Consider the following 18,498-nt stretch of genomic DNA (forward strand, 5'->3'; position numbering starts at 1 on the left):
CCTCATGCTACAATAGGTCATACATGTCTATCTTCCTCACTATTGGACCTGCAGTCTTGAGGAAATCAGTAAAGATTCCCAACTGATGCAAATGATATACAAACATGAACAGTAAGTAAAGCACATCATTACTGGAGAATCTGAGTTATTAAAACACATGCAGCCCTCAAACGAGTAAGTGCCGGTTCACACTTATGCGATGCGGGAAGGCTGCGAATTCTCAGCCTGTTCCCGCATCGCAAACGCACCCTTGGCAGTTCACACTGCCATATGCGATATGCTGGGGGTGTCAATGAAATGTTAACGACACCCCCAGTTTGATCGCATATCGCAGTGCGATCTTTACAGTTCGTATAGGATGGATCGCACAAGTGTGAACCACTGTGCGATCCGATCCTGATGCGGCTAAAAAAAAGGGTCATGTGCGACTTTGCTGTGGGTGCAGTGCGAATTTAGCCATACAAATTTTATGGCTGAATTCGCCTAGCAGAGCCGATCGCATGTAATGAAGGAGCAGTGCGCTCCGATATTACATGCGATCGCCGCAACCGCACTAGTGTGAACCGGCACTAAGATGGTGAGAGTAAATGTGAAAAACAATGGTTGTACATCCTTAACTATATAACCCATGCAGAGAAACTTTGCTTAATTTTATTTTTAAATCAGAATTTTATTTCAAGAAGTTTCAAAATTTTTAATAAGAGGGACACAAAGACGCCTAATAATCAAGAGCATCAGAAGTTACATGAGCCACCTGAAGATATTGTATATAGAGCCTAAATGATTAAGATCAACCTCATCATGAGGAAATTAAATGGAGAGTGAAATTCTGTCTATAAAATTCTGGCACCGACCCCTAGAGATATAGAAACTGTGTACATATAGCCAGATCTGGAAAGGAAGAAAAGGGGAAAAACGTTATATGCTATGCTTCGGTGGGACGTTTGTCAGGAAAATATACCAAATGGTTACTGATTTTATACTTTGATACTCATATATTTTGGATCTGTATTTTGGATTAGGGGCCCCTGCTTGGGTTACCCCTTTTCTGTTTTTTGTATTATATTCCTTGCTTGGATCCAAATATATTGGTATCTTCCCATTTTTTGCCAAACTCGTTGTATAATTCAAGATTCCATCACTCTCCCATGATATCGGTTGATTTATAAAAAGCAAGTAAAAATCAGCGCTATACTCTCAATGAGGGGGACCACTCGTTTTACCCACAACCGATGATCTCAAAGACTGTGGATAACATTAATAACATAGTGAATAATTGTGTAGGTGTGTGGGTGGATGACTAATCAAAATAGTGCAGAATAAGAAAAGAAAATTAATAGTAGAGAAAAAAATCTTCAAAACTTCATCAAATTGTGAACAGTCTACTGAATCCAGATCTGCATGATCATAAACAAACACAATTGACCAGCAAAAAAACAATTGATAAGTGAATGGTTGCTACTCATATAAATGATGCACATCAATAAACAATATAAAATCGTGCAATTGGCGGTATAAAGTGAATATAAACAATTCAAAAACAGTGCAAAAGTGCTGAATCAGACGTGCACAAATAGTCCATGAAATAACTCTAAGGTTAGTGATAGTCCAAAAAAAAAAATGAATTCATAAGGTGCAAAGTGCTGATAGATATATGGTGATATCTTCCAGTGTGATTTAAAAGGTGAACTAGATTTTCAAACACATCAAATCAAAGTGAGTGTGTCCCGGTGAGCTCACAATCCCACACCGAGTGCAGTGGCCGCTCACCTCCACAACACTCAAAAAGAGTGTTAAGTATAAATCTCCAGGCTCCTCACTATCTTCTGACGTGTATATATTATCCTCCAGCTGTTATGGATTTACATACTATCCTCCGGTTGTTATGGATTAAGTAATTTCAACTCGGTCCACATAAGTATCTCCCTGTGTCTAGTGCTTAAACAAAAGAGGCTCTCATGGTGCAGTACATAGGGTATAATTTATTAATGACAAAATTACAGACTACTCACAAAGAAGCAGATCAAAGCGTGCAGACAATCTCCAATGTAGCCGCCGGTTGATTTATGCTATGCTAAGTATATTGTTTTATCATAAAGGTTTTTCTGTATGCATATAAAATTGGATCCTGAAGAAGCTCATTGTGAACGAAACGCGTAGGTCCACCCAACAGATCACATGATCCACCTACTAGATCATGTGACGCATGTTATGCAATTTCTGTCACACAATCATTGTGACAGTTTTCTTTTATCCTTTTTGTACATTTAATAAATATGGATTTATTCCTTTTAATATATTTTGTTTGTTATGTTTTGGCACAATTAAATCACCATTTCCAGGACTGGTTGGTAAATCCTTCTTCCTCCCTTTTCTCCTTGTCGCCTTCCCCCCTCTGTCCCCTTTTCTTTCCTTTCCAGACCTATATATATATGCACATTTTCATCAACCTCATCACCTTTATATCCGATTTCATTATAATTCTAAAAGCTAACAAACATGTTTTGCATCATTTTATTGAATATAAAATGTTATTATACAACAAGGGGCCCCCATCACTGGGGCTTTTCAGGGTATGCAGACAATTCTAAATGGTAAGCTCAGTGCTGGATGTGGCCTTTCTGTATTATTCTAGTGGAACATGTAGGCAGGATGCGTGTGCAAAAAGGTAAATCAGCGCAATTAATTATAAAGTGGTGTAGTGTTAAGACCCAATAATTTGGGACACAAAGAAAATACAGCAGCTATATAAAACCTCCTTCACTAACGGGAGAAATAAACTATAAACAAATATGTATACAGCGCTATATAAAATCAAATAAAGTGACAATGTGCATCATATTAATCAATAAACTCGCTTAAAGTGCAATATATATTCCTCTTAAGTGCAATATATAATGTCCATAAAGTGCATTCAAAGTAAAGTGCATAAATGTCCACTAAAATATAAATATAACCGTGGATTAAAGTTCAATAAGGTGCTTGATAGATGTTTCATATAAAAGTGCAAGTGACACCACCACCGTTTAGCCACCAGATGGCCTCTCACCTCACTGAAGCATTAAACCAGCATTGAATCCTCAATAAGACCAGTATAGGGAATGCCACTTCCTGAATCGATCTCTCACCATCCCATGGACATGATATGTGAATAAAGATAATGAGGCATCTAAGTGTACACTGCTATTATCCTTTAATTGATTCACATTCAAAGTAGAATTGCACTCACATGAATCAGCACAATGGGCTTGTGCGGACCGTACACACCAAAAACAGTAGCTGCCGGGAGCCGTGCCGGTGGGTCGCTGCTCGTCCGTCCAGGTCTCCTCCCCCTATACGTGTGGCGTCTTACGCTTTCGCGACACGACTTCCTCAGTAGTAGGATGCGTATGCAGACAGAGAGGCAGGCAGTGTCCCTCCACTTACTCAATGTAAGTGAAATTTGCACTTTGCAGGGGAATTTTTCTTTAGCTTGGAGAAGCTCTACTGATTTCCATAATCCAATCTCATGTTGTTTTTTGTTGACTGGGTAATCTTTGCAAAGTGAGTTTTTGCCTATATACATTAAGCTAAAGGTATATTTATTTGAAAAGTGCAAATCCTCTTGCAAAGTGAACAGCCTATTTGTATTTAGTAAATCAACCCTACTCAAGTAGCAAAGCAGAGAAGTTGTCACGGAAAATAGGGAAAGCAGATCTGACCTCCACCTGCTGGCTGCAAGAGGTGAATAAGACATAAGACTTTAAAATATTTAATAATTGCCTGACTAAACAAACTGACTACATTTATGTTTTATTTTTTAATCCTGAAAATGATACAGAACATATTACGCAAAACAGTTGAATTTTATTTAAAGTTAATTAACAGTGTATTTGAATTCACAAAAAAGTAATGGTTAATGGTTAAAATAACCAACATTCTAACAGTTATCAGCCTTTTTTTTTTCAGACAAAAAAATATATACATATTAGTCATTTCTGGTTAGACTTTCAACCAAAAATTTGAAAACTAGCCAGTATTCTTCAGGGGTTGTATGTTGGTGGTCTAAGGCAGCCTTTTTCAACCAGGGTACCCAGGCACCCTGAGATGCCTTCAGGTTTCTTCAGGGGTGCCTTGGCAAAATGCCTACAATTCTTCAAAAATTGAATACAAGCCAGTGGGTGGATTGAGCCTATCTTTAAGTTACATAAAGCCACAGGTTTTCATGTGCACCATTACAACCTTCTAGCCCCCAGGCGTCCTGACAACCAATAACGTCATCGGTTGATAAGCAGAACACTGGGCACCTGCACTGCACTACCTCCCCTGTCCCTCTCTGTCAGCACTCTCTGACTGAACTGAGAGAGAAGAGAAACATTGGAACACCGGTCAGTACCAGTCTGCAAAGGTATATTTGCTTTGAAAGAATAAATAATCTCTAAGGTTGGGTGTCTTACATGTGTGAATGTTGCTACATTGTGTAAAACTATTCGTTTCCTTTTTTGGGGTTTGCATCCAAATTGTGCTTAATTTTAAAGGGTGCCTTGATGAAAAAAAAAGGTTGAGAAACACTGGTCTAGGGCAATTGTACTAAACCAATTTGTGGTGTTCTCTAAGGGTCATTGTAGCCTTGTTCTAAGACAGCTAGATTCCTCTTCGGTACTGTTCTAATACCTGTATATGTCTCCAAAAATAACGTATTACTAATCCATATATTTAGGATAGTTTAAAAAATGCTTTGGGAAATTCCGCTGGGGTTCTGGCCCAAAAGTCGAGTGCTTGTGTTATAAGAATTTGATTGGAAACCCAAACTTTATCCAGAGTTTAAATCATGGTCATGTAGAAATAGTAGTCATCCTAAACACCTTTAGCCACAAATCAGGACCTATTGCTGGAAACGGCACCGTACAAATCGGTGCGACGCCAACTTTGTGGTGTCGCACTGAATCCCAAAAGTGAACCCACACAGATGTCTCTCAAATTGCCCCCGAAGTCGGATGGAAATGCCGGTTTGAAATTGTGCGAGTTCAGCTAAACTCGCACGATTTTAAACCCGCATTCAGTATGAACCTAGGTTTGGTCTGAGCTGGCCACACATGCTTGTGGAGACTCACAGATCTCTGCAATCATTTTAGTGCACCTGTTAGGTTGGAGCCCAGCACTATTTTCTTTTCCTTTTTGTACAGAAAATCTATAGTGATAATAAAGGCTAATATTTTGATATACTTTTACAAAAAAGAGGTAATACTTACCTGCTCTGTGCAATGATAATGCACAAAAATGAACATTAATAGGGTTTACATACACTTTAAATATAAACTCCAGGGTAAGCAAATATTATCTAAATGCAAAGGCATGTGTAATATTGGAGTGCTTTGTGTATTTCCTCCAGATCTGTGCAATAGTCCAGTGTGAAATTTTGCCTCTGTGTAGGAGCTTTTGGTCACTGCTTGTGCAGGGTTACTGGTCGTGTATCCGCCCTCCCTGTAATTTTCTGGCCTGCTATAGATGTCATGCACACTGGTTTATTGTAAACTCGGTTTCTCCTTACAGGAGAGAATCAGCATTAAAAACTCACCTGAGCTGCATTTTTTTAAACCGGTTTATGTGAGTTTTAGCAGCATTTGGGAGTTTTTTTTATTTCATTTGATAGAATTTTAAATTAGGGTCTATGCACACTTAGCTTAAAAATCACTGCTTCTACAGGAGTTTTGTGTTTTCGATGTAGAAGCAGTTAATGTTACTCTATGTCATGGGTGTCCAACCTTTTGGCTTCTCTGGGCCACATTGAGTGTAGAGAAATTTTCTTGGGCCGCATAAAATATATACTATAGTTAAGCTATATAAGTAATAAAACATTGCCGCGCCCTTCCCCCGCCTGCTGCGCCCCCCCCCCCAGGGCCGCATATAAAATATATACTATAGTTAAGGTATACAAGTAATAAAACATTGCCGCGCCCTTCCCCCGCCTGCTGCGCCCCCCCCAGCACTAATTTAACACAATTAGTGGATGATCCCCTCCGAGGCAGCCTCTTCCTACAGTTATATGGAAGCCGCTGTGGCCGTGCCCCCAACTCGACTTCCTTCCTCCCCAGCAAAAAAAAAAAGGGGGCAGTGGGCCGCATTGCCTGTGGTTCCGGGCCGCAGGTTAGACATATCTGCTCTATGTGGTTATGCACATTAGGTGTTTAGAGACAGGAAAAAAAACTTCTGGTTTTGATTGGAGCTTTCTGGTAGAGAAAATGCTAAACACTCTAAATGCCCCTAAACATGTACAGTATACAAAATCACTCTATATCAGTGTTTTATTTCTGCCAAGGGAACTGGCTTTTTTAAGCCCAGTAAGCATGGAGCCTTATTCTGGTTATTGAAATGAACAAATGCTGAAGCGCTAAACGAGCCCAGCTATTAGGCGCGTTTGGCAATTTCTATGCCCATAAGCTCCTCTCCTAAACTTGATTCTCCTGTGTTCAGGAGAGGAACTGTGACTGCCTCTAAACTCTGCTGCTCCTAAACTCTGGTGAAAGCCTACATGTGAATGGACACATAGGCTTTTATTGAGTTGAGTTCAGGGGCTTTGGCAAAAAAAAAAAGCCAAAAGCTTCTCAACGCGAGTTTAGGAGCAGTAGTATGCATGAGGCTATAGGGGATCTACTGTGTACTCCCACAGCTCTGCTCTCTGCACAGGCTATGTAGTGTGTATGTGTCACAGTGATGATGTCACTGCAAGTATTACAAGGCAATATCTAAATTTGCATTTGGAGCACACAAAATTTAGATGCCTATATTTTATGGCTACTGAAGAATATATTTAACCACTTGCCGAACGCCCCCTAGCAGATTTACTGCTACAGGGTAGCTGCGTTGCACAGAATCATGTGTATATATATACGCGATTCTGCACTTCTGGGTTTTGGCTGCGAGTGGGCACCAATGCTGGCTCGCTCTCGCTGATCAGCGGGTCCTGCAAACCTGATGTCTGCCGGCACCTGCTGATCATTTGATGCACTGACAGAATGCCAGTCTGCCTTTGTAAACAAGGCAGATTGTCATTCTGTCAGAACGGAAGACATGGATCCTGTGTTCCTGTAAAGCAGAAACACTGATCCATGCCTTCCCCTAGTAAAAGCACCTCCCCAACTACACTGAATCATCAGCTAGGTACACAGTTAACCCTTTGATCGCCCCTGATGTTAACCCTGCCTAACCCTTTCCCTGCCAGTATCATTAGTAAAGTGACAGCGCATATTTTTAGCACTGATCACTGTAATATCAGTTAGGTGTCCGATTTGTGCGCCGCAATATCGCAGTCGGCTATAAGTCGCTGATCGCCGCCATTACAAAAATTGAAAAAAAATATCCCATAGTTTGTAGACACTTTAACTTTTGCACAAACCAATCAATATACGCTTTTTGGGATTTTTTTTTACCAAAAATATGAAGTAGAATTCATATTGACCCAAATTGATGAAGAAATTTGAATTTTTACATTTATTTTATTGGATGTCTTAGAGCAGACAGTAAAAAATGTATTTATTTTTTTTTTCAAAACTGACAGTCATTTTTTGTTTATAGCATAAAAAAATCAAAAAATAAAAATGCAGGAGATGATCAAATACCACCAAAATAAAGCTCTATGTGTGGGGAAAAAGGACATAACTTTTATTTGGGTATAGCGTCACACAACCGCGCAATTATCAGCTAAATGCTGCTAGTATTGGTAAAAACATAAAAAGGTAATATACATTTACTTGTTTTGAACTTTTTTTTTCTTGACATTTCTTCAGTTGCTTCCTGGTTTCTTGCCTGGGCCAAACTGATATCACATCTCCCAGGAGTCTTCATGGGCATTTTTTTTTTTCCTTTCACCTGGAGGAGGGGCTTTTTTCAACTTAACACACCCTCCTGCCTGCATGCATTAGCTAAGGGTAGATGGATTCCAGGAAGGAAGTAAATGCTACATGAATCATCTGCTCTTACTCAAGATGGCTGCAGCTGGAAATGCTAGGGTGTTTTTTTTTTTTTGTATATGATTTCTCAGCAAAATAAAACGCGGAGACATGGATGGGTGGGTGAGTTTGCCTTGAATAATAAAAAATGTATTAGATAGCGTTTTTTGTTTGTGGTACTCAGATACAGTTAATTTTTAAAGAAATATTGCTAGAGATGAAGTAGAAAGCACCACATCCCTTTGTTTAAAGTAGCTACAATGGAGGGGGGCAAAGTGGGACTTTAACGGTGCAAAATGATGGAGAAAAATCTGAATTCTCAAAAATTGTACATTTTATTACACATAGGAGGTGAGGACAAGACAGTACATCAATATAAAATGATAAAATCAAGAAAATGCATTCGAAAATATCAACTCTACATGTTTCGCCATCTTCATAATAGCTTCTTCAGGAGTTTTCATAGACATTTCTCGAGAGTGAACATTTCTAGGTAACAAAAGGAAAGAACATAAAAGACATATTTTCGAGTGCATTTTCTTGATTTTATCATTTTATATTGATGTACTGTCTTGTCCTCACCTCCTATGTGTAATAAAATGTACAATTTTTGAGAATTCAGATTTTTCTCCATCATTTTGCACCGTTAAAGTCCCACTTTGCCCCCCTCCATTGTAGCTCAGATACAGTTAAGTTCCTCTTTAACTACTTAAGCTCCGGAGGATTTCGCTGCTCAAAGACCAGGGCCTATTTTGCGATTCGGCACTGCGTGACTTTAACGGACAATTGCGCGGTCATGCGAAGCTGTACCCAAATGAAATTGACGTTCTTTTTTTTCCCCACAAACAGGGCTTTCTTTTGGTGGTATTTGATCACCTGTGCGATTTTTATTTTTTGCGCTATAAACAAAAACATTTTGAAAAAATAATATTTTTCACATTTTTTTATATGAAATTCCTCCCAAAAAATATGTAAAAATCAAAATTTTTTAACATTTTAGGCCAATTTGTTTTCTGCTACATATTTTTGGTAAAAAAAAAAAAAAAAAAAAAAATCGCAATAAGTTTACTAACTAAGGGAAAGTAATTTTTATTGTTTTTTTTAACTAGTAATGGCAGCGATCTGCGATTTTTTTGCGGGACTGCGACATTGCGGAGGACAGATCGGACCTCTGACTAACATTTTTGACACTTTTGGGGGTACCAGTGACATTACTACAGTAATCAGTGCTATACATATGCACTGTTACTGTAAAAATGACACTGGCAGGGAAGGGGTTAACTTTATTAGTGATCAAGGGGTTAAGTGTGTCCCTAGGGGCGTGATTCTAATTGTCAAGGGGCATGGCTTGCGATGTAACCACAGAGACATATGATCCTACATAGCAGGATCGTGTAGTCTCTGAAGTTACATCAGGGAGAATGACAGGCGGCTTTGTTTACATCAGCCGCCTGCCTTTCTCCCTCTCCAGTGGGAGATCGCAAGTGGCCGGCGAACATCAGAGCCGCCGGTCACACGCGCGGGGATGGCCGTGAACGCGCGGGCCGGGAGCGCCCCTCCGGATGCGCGCGCTCGCCCACTACAGGCTCCTGGGCGAGCGACGTAGTACTACGTCGGTTTGTCCAGGAGAGGCTGACTGCCGCAGTAAATATACTGTGGGCGGTCGGCAAGTTGTTAAAATCCACTTTTGTTGAGAAAAAAACATGCCCCTCTGGGTGATCTCTGTACATCGCAGGAATTATAACAAACTTTGTTGCAGATTCCTACCTTTTATATTTTGAAGAAATCGATGTTTGTTCCTCTGTGTCTCTGTGCTGAGTGGGTCAAATGGGAGTGGTTTCATAATTATCGATCAGCTGCAGCAGCTGCAGGACTCTAATGAGGAAATCTGCTGGGCCTGCCTCCCTTTAGACATGTTCCTATTGGGAGTATCTCACCAAAAATGACATTTTTGCTGCAGGAAAATCTGACTTGTATCTTAGGCAGACTTCTGGGAAAATCGGTGAGCCAATCACACAAGCAGGAAATGATGTTTCTGGGGTGTGGCCAGTATACATTCTGTGTACAGAACAGCTCCAGGTAGCCATATTGCATTGCATTTTCAGAAAATAACAACAGCTGCAGATTGAAAAGGAAAGGTAATTTTTAAGAACGTTCAATTAAAATATGATTTGTGTCGCAATTGTATACGCTATATTTATTTTTTGCTATTTTTTCCCCACTAAAGTGGAGTTACCTTTTCAAGACTACATTTTAATGGCTACTCAGTCCTTAAAAACTAGAGAAACATATAAAGATTAATGAATGATTAGATGAAAAGCAGACTCAGCAAGCTGGGGTGAAGTTAGTCCCGGTAGAGATTAGAAGGATTAAGATATCAGTTAATTATAATAAACTCTTTCCAGCCATAGTGATGAAATTACAGTTTATTATATTCTAGGCCCCCGTACAGCAAGGTAAGACCTGACTCTAGAACAAGTGCCTTAACCCATAACGGGCCTTTGTGGAAATCCCTAGGTGAGGTAATTGTCCATCTGGGGAGGCGAGGGGTCAGTGCTATTCCGAGGTCACTGCATAGCATTCTGGGAAGCTGCAGACTATTAGCTCCATAAGAACCCTGGCTATGCTAAGAGGCACGCAGATGTGCTTGTCATCACCAAAATCTAAAACACAATTTTTGATATCCCTCGTGGCCGCAGTAACCGAACAAGGACTGAACCCCGCACCCTCTCCCTGCAAAGCTGTCTAATCTGGAAAAGATAATGTTAATATGCGAAGGCAGGAAGGGAAATTAAATTTTAGCAGACTTTTTTTTTTTATCAAGGTCGGCGACTGTACCATAAAAATATAAGATAAAATAAACACACGGATCACGTTTCTGTTCCTAAACCAGGCATAACTTAGCAATGTTAATTAAAGGATCTGCAAAGTTCAGCACATGGAAGATGTATCGAGACTCGCTTAGCAAAAATCCTAAATGCTGTTAAGTGGCCCTTTAACACCTGTTATATTTGGAAGTAAAGTTACTTTTATAAATATTACTTTAAAAGATAACCAGTTTACTAACTTGGCATGGTTTAAGTCAAAAAATTCTCTACAATCTCCAGGAGAAAAAAATGTCCAGCATGCAACATAACACCTGGAGAAATAATATTTCCCTCTGCTATAAACTTCTAAGTTATTTTAGAAATGTTATTCTTCGGCACTTATTAAGCAAATCTAAAGGTTAACAACACTTCTGACACCTAATCACAATTTCTTCTGTATTTAGCAAAAGAAATTAGCACTTGTTTTGAAAAATGTAAAATGGAACCTCAGCTATTTTTTATGGTTTCAGACAGAGTGGGTAAGGGTTAGAACCGTTGTTGGGTTTATTTTACTGTTTGTGTAGCCATCTGGGAGATTCCTCACTTCCTGTTTTTAGCAGAGTAGGAAGTGAACAACATTCCCTCAAAGGGGGCCACACACAGCAATACATTTTGTTAAGGTAGAGTGGGTAAGAGTGGGAACCCTTTTTCTGGTATTTGCTGTCTTTTAACCACTTGCCGACTGCTCACAGTATATTTACTGCGGCAGTCAGCCCCTCACAGGCAGAGAGACGTAGTACTATGTCGCTAGCCTGTGAGGGCTCTGGGGAGCGAGCGCGCGCCGCCGGAGGCGCGCTCCAGCTCCCACGCGGTCACGGACCCGCCCACGTGTATGACCGGCGGACCCGATGTCCGCCGGTCACTCGGTTATCGTCGGTGGAGAGGGAGGGAGGGAGAGCCGCCTGTCATTCTCCCCGATGTAGAAACAGTGATTATACGGTTCTACTATGTAGGACAGTTGATCACTGTTCCTACACCTCAAGCCACAGCCAATCACAGTTAGAATCACTCCCCTAGGGACACACATAACCCCTCCCTCTCAAAAAAAGTTAACCCCTTCACTGCCAGTGTAATTTTACAGTAACAGTGCATATTTATAGCACTGATTACTGTAGAAATGTCACTGGTAACCCCGAAAGTGTCAAAAATGTCAGTCAAGGGTTCGATCTGTCCGCCGCAGTACTGCAAAAAAAATAAAAAAAATTGCAGATCGCCGCCATTACGCGTTAAAAAAAAAACAACAAAAATGACAAAAATCTTTCCCTTTGTTAGTAAACGCGATAACTTTTGCGCAAACCAATCAAAATACGCTTTTTGCGATTTCTTTTTACCAAACATATGTAGCATAAAACAAATTGGCCGAAAATGTTAAAAAATTTTGATTTTTACATTTTTTTTGGGGGAAATTCATATAAAAAATGTGAAAAATATTGTTATTTTTGCAAAATTGTCGCTCTTTTTTTGTTTATAGCGCATGATCAAAAAATCGCACAGGTGATCAAATACCACCAAAATAAAGCTCTGTTTGTGGGAAAAAAAGGACGTCAAATTCGTTTAGGTACAGCGTCGCACGACCGCGCAATTGTCCGTTAGTCACGCAGTGCCGAATCGCAAAATAGGCCCTGGTCGGAATGGGGGTAAAATCTTCCGGGGCTTAAGTGGTTAACCCAATTGGAGGAGACTCTCAAACTCCTTCTGTGGTCATGAGGACATAAATGAGACAAAAATAGGAATAAAGAGGGCAATAAAAGTTAAAGTGGAACTTTACCCATAACAGCTTGAGAAAAAAGAATGTTCTTTAGCAAGGAACATACATTCCACATTAATAATTATGCTTCCAAAATTAGTGTGCGCTGTAAATTGCCTCCAGCATTATTATTGTTTCATCTTGCTGGAGGCTGCCATTTTGCTGAAGCCCAGAGCCTCTGAATAGCAGTAAATCTTTAGGCTGTCAGCAGATCGGTCTCTATAAACTTGGCAAAGTGCCTAAAAATAGAGAGCAACTAAGCATGTGCAGAGCAGGGTGAGACTGTATTACTGGATTATAAACAGTATAGACACTTGTTTTTAATGTTTTACATAGCTATACCTGCAAAAGGGGCCAGTCTGAAGTGATCTAGCAGGACTTAATTTTCTGACTAAAGTTCCACTTTAACAAATGTCATAATCCTTCTCCACTTTACCAAAATGTTGTTTTGGCTTAGATGGGATTTAAGTCATATTTCTACTTTTGCATTCACATTAAAGAAAACCTCACTATATATAACCTCACTTTAAAGAGATTATTCTCCCACTTTACAAGACTCTGGTCCGGCCACATCTGGAGTATGCTGTCCAGTTCTGGGCACCGGTCCTCAGAAAGGATGTGCTGGAACTGGAAAGAGTCCAGAGAAGGGCAACAAAAATAATTAGGGGAATGGAGGACATCAGCTATGAGGAAAGACTACAAGCACTGAACCTATTCTCTCTGGAGAAGAGACGATTGAGGGGGGATATGATATCAATGTACAAATACTGTACTGGTGAGGACCCTAGCATAAAAGGAACAAACTTTTCAGAGAAAGGGAATACAATAAGACACATGGCCACTCACTAAAACTAGAAGAAAAGCAGTTTAATCTGAAACTACGTAAGGGGTTCTTTACTGTCAGAGCGGTAAGGATGTGGAATTCTCTTCCACAAGCAGTGGTGTCAAACATACACACACAATAGGTTGAACTAGATGGACTGATGTCTTTTTTCAACCTCACTATGTAACTATATGCATTTTTATATGTTTCCAATCACACAGCATACCTAAAAAAATAAAGGTTTCTTACTTTTTAGATGTTTCTTGGGGGGGGGGGTGTCATGGCTGACTACAAGGTTTTTTGAACAATGTTTGTTAGAGTGAGCCTGCCCCAGGTCTGTCCTCATTAACATACAATGCAAGAAGCACAGCCTTTAAACCCCTTTGTTAGGGCAGACAGTGTTCAAATTAAGTTACATTTGATGGTAAAGATCTGCCTACACAGTATAGACAGAGTTTATTACAACAAACACAGCTGTCCAGCCCCATCACAAACAAAGAGAGCTAGGTAGGATTTTTTCTTGTAGGAAGGTCCAAAATAGAGTATCTAAAAAAAGTAAGCTGCAATTTTTAAATATTTTTTTTTAAGTTATGCTATGAAAGTGGGGGCATGTAACAAACAAAGTAGGTGTTGTCCTAATTTGGCTGCAAACGTGAAAATATGCTTTAAGCAAACAACAATAGGCATCAAGAAGCTACCAAAGTGGTGTCTTTCTAACCACCTGTTCAGGTTCTTACTTCCCTTTCTTCACTCTGTTGCGGAATATAAAGAAGGATTCTGGTTGGTTGTGATGAGAAGCTAGAATTGCTCTGCATTACCAGGCAGGTAAATGGTAAATTCTAATCCACTGATAAGGATCATTTCACATTGCCTTACTTAGTGCCGCTTCAAAGATATGCGATGACAGACATTGCATATGATTCGCAGCACACTGCTCTGCAAATCACATGCGATGTCTGTGCGATGCAAATTCAACCATACAGATTGTAGGGCTGAATTCGCATCGCATTTGCACACAACTTGTACAGGTGCCTCACTGTCAGAGATAGCCCAAAAGATATATAAAACCAAAAAGGTAGTACAAGGTCGTCTGTACTGTTCCTGAAGCCTGAGCCCTAAAAGGGGAGCAGACGCATAGAGAATCCCTCCCCCCCCCCCCGCTTTTGGAAGTGATGCTACTGGGGGTGCGAGTGTAGAGCCCAAACCCAACAGGTACACTTAGGGCATTTAGGGTAATGGTAAGGTAGAAACAGCCAGGTTTGCATGCATTTGCAGTTGCAACCAGTTAGGCATTCAAACAAAGGTTGGCTAAATGGGTCCAAGCCAAAAGTCAGCAGGCTTGCAACTAACAGCCACATGCAGCAAACACTGTCCAAACAATGCCAGGAGGAAAGGCATTTAGGAGACCTCGGTGGTGTCTGTATTCTGCATGAAGCAGTAAAAAAAGACTCCTTCAGACAGCAGCATTGTCAGCCTGGAGAGAGGGTAGTGTTATGGCCCATACACACGATCAGAATATTGTACAAAAAATACAATTCGATCATGCGGTAATCCAATCGTTAGTACGTGGCTTTTGAGAGCCAATCACGACAATTAAAGCAAAATTATCCGATAAGACAAGCATAAAAATGTTTCTCGTACAGTACCAGATTGTACAATTTTCGTTTAATCAGCACAGTTGTCATTCAAAAATACAATACAAATACACTACAACACATTACATCACTTCCGAATTTTTATTCTGTCATAAGAGAATTTTCATAGATTTAGTAAACTCTTAATTTTCAATATGAGATTAAAATGCAAGAAAAAAAAAAAACAGATGATCATTCATCTGATAATCTCACGGAGTGTACCAGGCATTAGACTAGCAGATTTAGATAGACTCGACTAATGAATTGAAGCTGAACTAAAGCTAACACTTAATAAGCAGTTACAGCAACAGATTTTTTTTTCTTTTTTCATTTTAGGATAAAAGTTTTACATAAATGAATAAAAGCTAATGATTGTAATCACCCTTGTCAGCAGTAAATGGTTTGTCTCAAACCTCTAACTGCTGCTCTTTCTGGACAGCTTGGTCTGTTAGAGGAGGTTGAAAAATAAGACTTACTGGCTGGATCATCAGGTAAAAATAAAGTAAAAAGCTAAAAAAAAAAAAAAAAAAAAAAAAAAAAAAGGCAGCCACCACATCTAAGATTTTTATTTTTGTGTTCAGTAGTGTTTTAATATAATTGCTAATTGAATTAAATGCTGACAGTTATTTAGAAATAAAACTGAACTAGATTATGTCTGATCACCTTCTGAAGAGTCAGAACTGCTGATCTACATATTTGTTCAGGGTCAGTGACTTAAATTATTGAAGCCATAGGATCATCAATCTCAGTTAGTTTTTAGGAGGACAGCCAACATATTTCCCTTAGTATGTGTTTTCTTTAAAACATGTTCCTGTTATACTTCCTTAGAAATGTCCCTATCTGATCCCCCCTTAAATTCCTTAAGCAAAACAACAAACTCATGTTCAACTGTTATGGGGTAACTCCATGTCTAGGCTGCAAATAAGCACCCTCCATCAACTACAACACTACACATCATCCTCTTCAATCAAATGCTAAAGATGCCTTAAAGTGGATGTAAACCTGATTCATGAAATTTGACCTGGGCACATCCATCTGTAATGTTTACCCATCTCTCTTCAAAGCCCTAAGTCCTGCGGCTTTACCCTGCTCCGTTCTTCTGTTATCAGCATAATAACTTGTGTGAAGTTCTCCATCAACTGAGATAAAACCAGGCTGAATTTTTAGTCGGGGTGGGTGCTATAAATAGATTAGCAGACAGCTGGTCTATTCACAGCACAGCTCTTTATGTTCCTGCCTATGTGGAAAGTGGGTGTGTGCCTTTCCTCCAATCAGCTGTCTCGCAGTGTATGGCAAGAATCCACACCCACAGGTTATTCAGGGAGAGAAATTCTAACAGGACGTGCATTTCCTTAACAGTGTAGAAAGCTGAAGACAGCACATATACAAGTAAAATGTATGTCGGAGGATTTGTTTCATCTCTGGCTCATCTGGCTCTGAATCATCTGAGGCTGTTCACTTCACTGGGTTTATGTGAGGGTTTACATCCACTTTAACTTGCCAGCAAACTTTATACACATCTATAGGTCCCGTACAGAAATCTGTATGCTTGAAGTAGAAGGCAACACACACATCCTATCTAATAGTAAAACAGGCTTGTTTGGCCTAGTATAACCATTATCCCCCGTAAAGTCCCATGAAAATGCTACAGGGACTGTTACTTTACTATGCCTGGAAGCAATCATACTGCACTGAATGAAACCTAATCCATACCTGACCTTTTGTAAATTCCCTGTAAATTCGGCACTTCACATGTACATAGACCTAGATGATGTCCTGCAAGGTTCTCCAAAGAATAGTTTGTCTGGATTGACTCCAGTCTGACAATCGCACCACTAGAGATGTGCATGACAGAAAAATGTGTTTGGTTTAATTTCATATTCATTCATTAGGTTATTCATTATGTTTCATCAGATTCATTATGTTAGAATAGTTAATTTTTGGAATTTGTTTTGTATATTTGGCTTTTGTTCATATATTGGGATTCACTTCATATATTTAAATTCATTTTGTAGATTTTTTTTTTTTTAATCAATTCGTATTTCGGAAGTCATATCGGAAGATTGGCTATATTTATTTTAATGTGTTCATTTGTTGTTTCAGGAGATTACTTATGCACTCTGTTTGGAGATTCTGATGGATCCACCTCCATCCAACCCAAACACAATAAGTAGGAATTATCTTATTTCACTTTTATACCTTACTATATTTCTTGCAATTTGATTCCATTGCATACGTACAACATTTTTTATAATAATGATAAAGGTTAATGAAACATAAAAACAAAATGGATCATTCATCATGTCGTTGCGTTATTTTGGATGCTTCAGACATTAACAAAGGTCCGTATGAAATGAATTAATTTGATGTTTCATTATAATTTATTATGGATTCATTGAAATTCGTTACTATTGTGATTCAGAGATTCGTATACATCTGAATCACCGAATAACAAAAATGTTGTCTGAATTTTGATTCATAACAAATCGAAACGCACATGTCTAAGCACCACTCGAACTCCACAAGGAACATTAATCACATGTTTCCAAGCAGAAATGTGGATCCTCTACATTCCTGGAGAACAGTCCAATGGCTTACATGGGTTGACAGTCTGGGGACAGCAACCTGGGAATTCTTCATAGTGAAGTGCAATATTTAGGAGCTTGACACCCAATTATTTTCCTGGAGCCGTGGACATCCCCCACCTGTAGTAGAGATGGGGAAACCTCCCCACTTTAAGCGAAGCCTGCCAATACAAATGATTCTAATGACAGAAAGGACTCATAACTGATACAGCCACGTACAGCTTGGAGCCTCCTGATTTCAGAACTGTCAGCATTAATTCCAGTTGTCTTCTCATAAAATTAGGTATAATGAACAAATGAGACTATGTTGCAAAAGTTGTCTGTTTTTATTTTTAGAGTCCATTCACACTAACGCGACTTGTCAGGCGACTTGTCAGCCTGACAAGTCGCGGCCCCTCGCGATCCATTGACTGCTACAGGACCCGTTCTAATAGGAGCGACCCAAGTCGCTCCGACTTAGAAAAAGGGTCCTGTACTACTTCGGGGGCGACCTCTGAGTGACTTGCATAGACATTCATTATATGAAGTCCGTGCAAGTCGCGCCAAAGTCGCGGTGCACGGGACTTCACAAGTCGCCCCCGAAATAGTACAGAGTCGTGCCGTGGTAGTGTGAATGCGGGCTTACTTGGAACTGCTTTATTTTTTACAACTTTTGTATCTCTTATGCAAGAAAACAACAGAAAGAAAAAATTGAACACACTGTTGAAAAGGAGGACTAGTCCATTTCATGTTCACTATACATGCAGCCAAATTCTACCGAGGGCACTAAAAAGATCAATCATTTGTTCTTCATAAGCAGTAGTAGATAAATATAATTAGCTACAATTTTACATGCTGATTTTAATTTATCTTGTTTCTTCAGACATTCTGACTTCAGTTTATGGGTACCCTTTAGCCATACATTCTGTAGGCTT

At 39.6% G+C, this 18,498-nt stretch overlaps 1 protein-coding gene across 1 annotated transcript in view; it reads right to left on the reverse strand.

Moving 5' to 3' along the window:
* THSD4 (thrombospondin type 1 domain containing 4) overlaps window positions 1-18,498 on the reverse strand; it is a 997,759-nt gene that overhangs the window by 883,793 nt on the left and 95,468 nt on the right. The window lies entirely within an intron of this gene.

Source organism: Pelophylax lessonae (genome assembly GCF_965119305.1).
Source record: "Pelophylax lessonae genome assembly, chromosome: 4".
Lineage (NCBI taxonomy): Eukaryota > Metazoa > Chordata > Amphibia > Anura > Ranidae > Pelophylax > Pelophylax lessonae.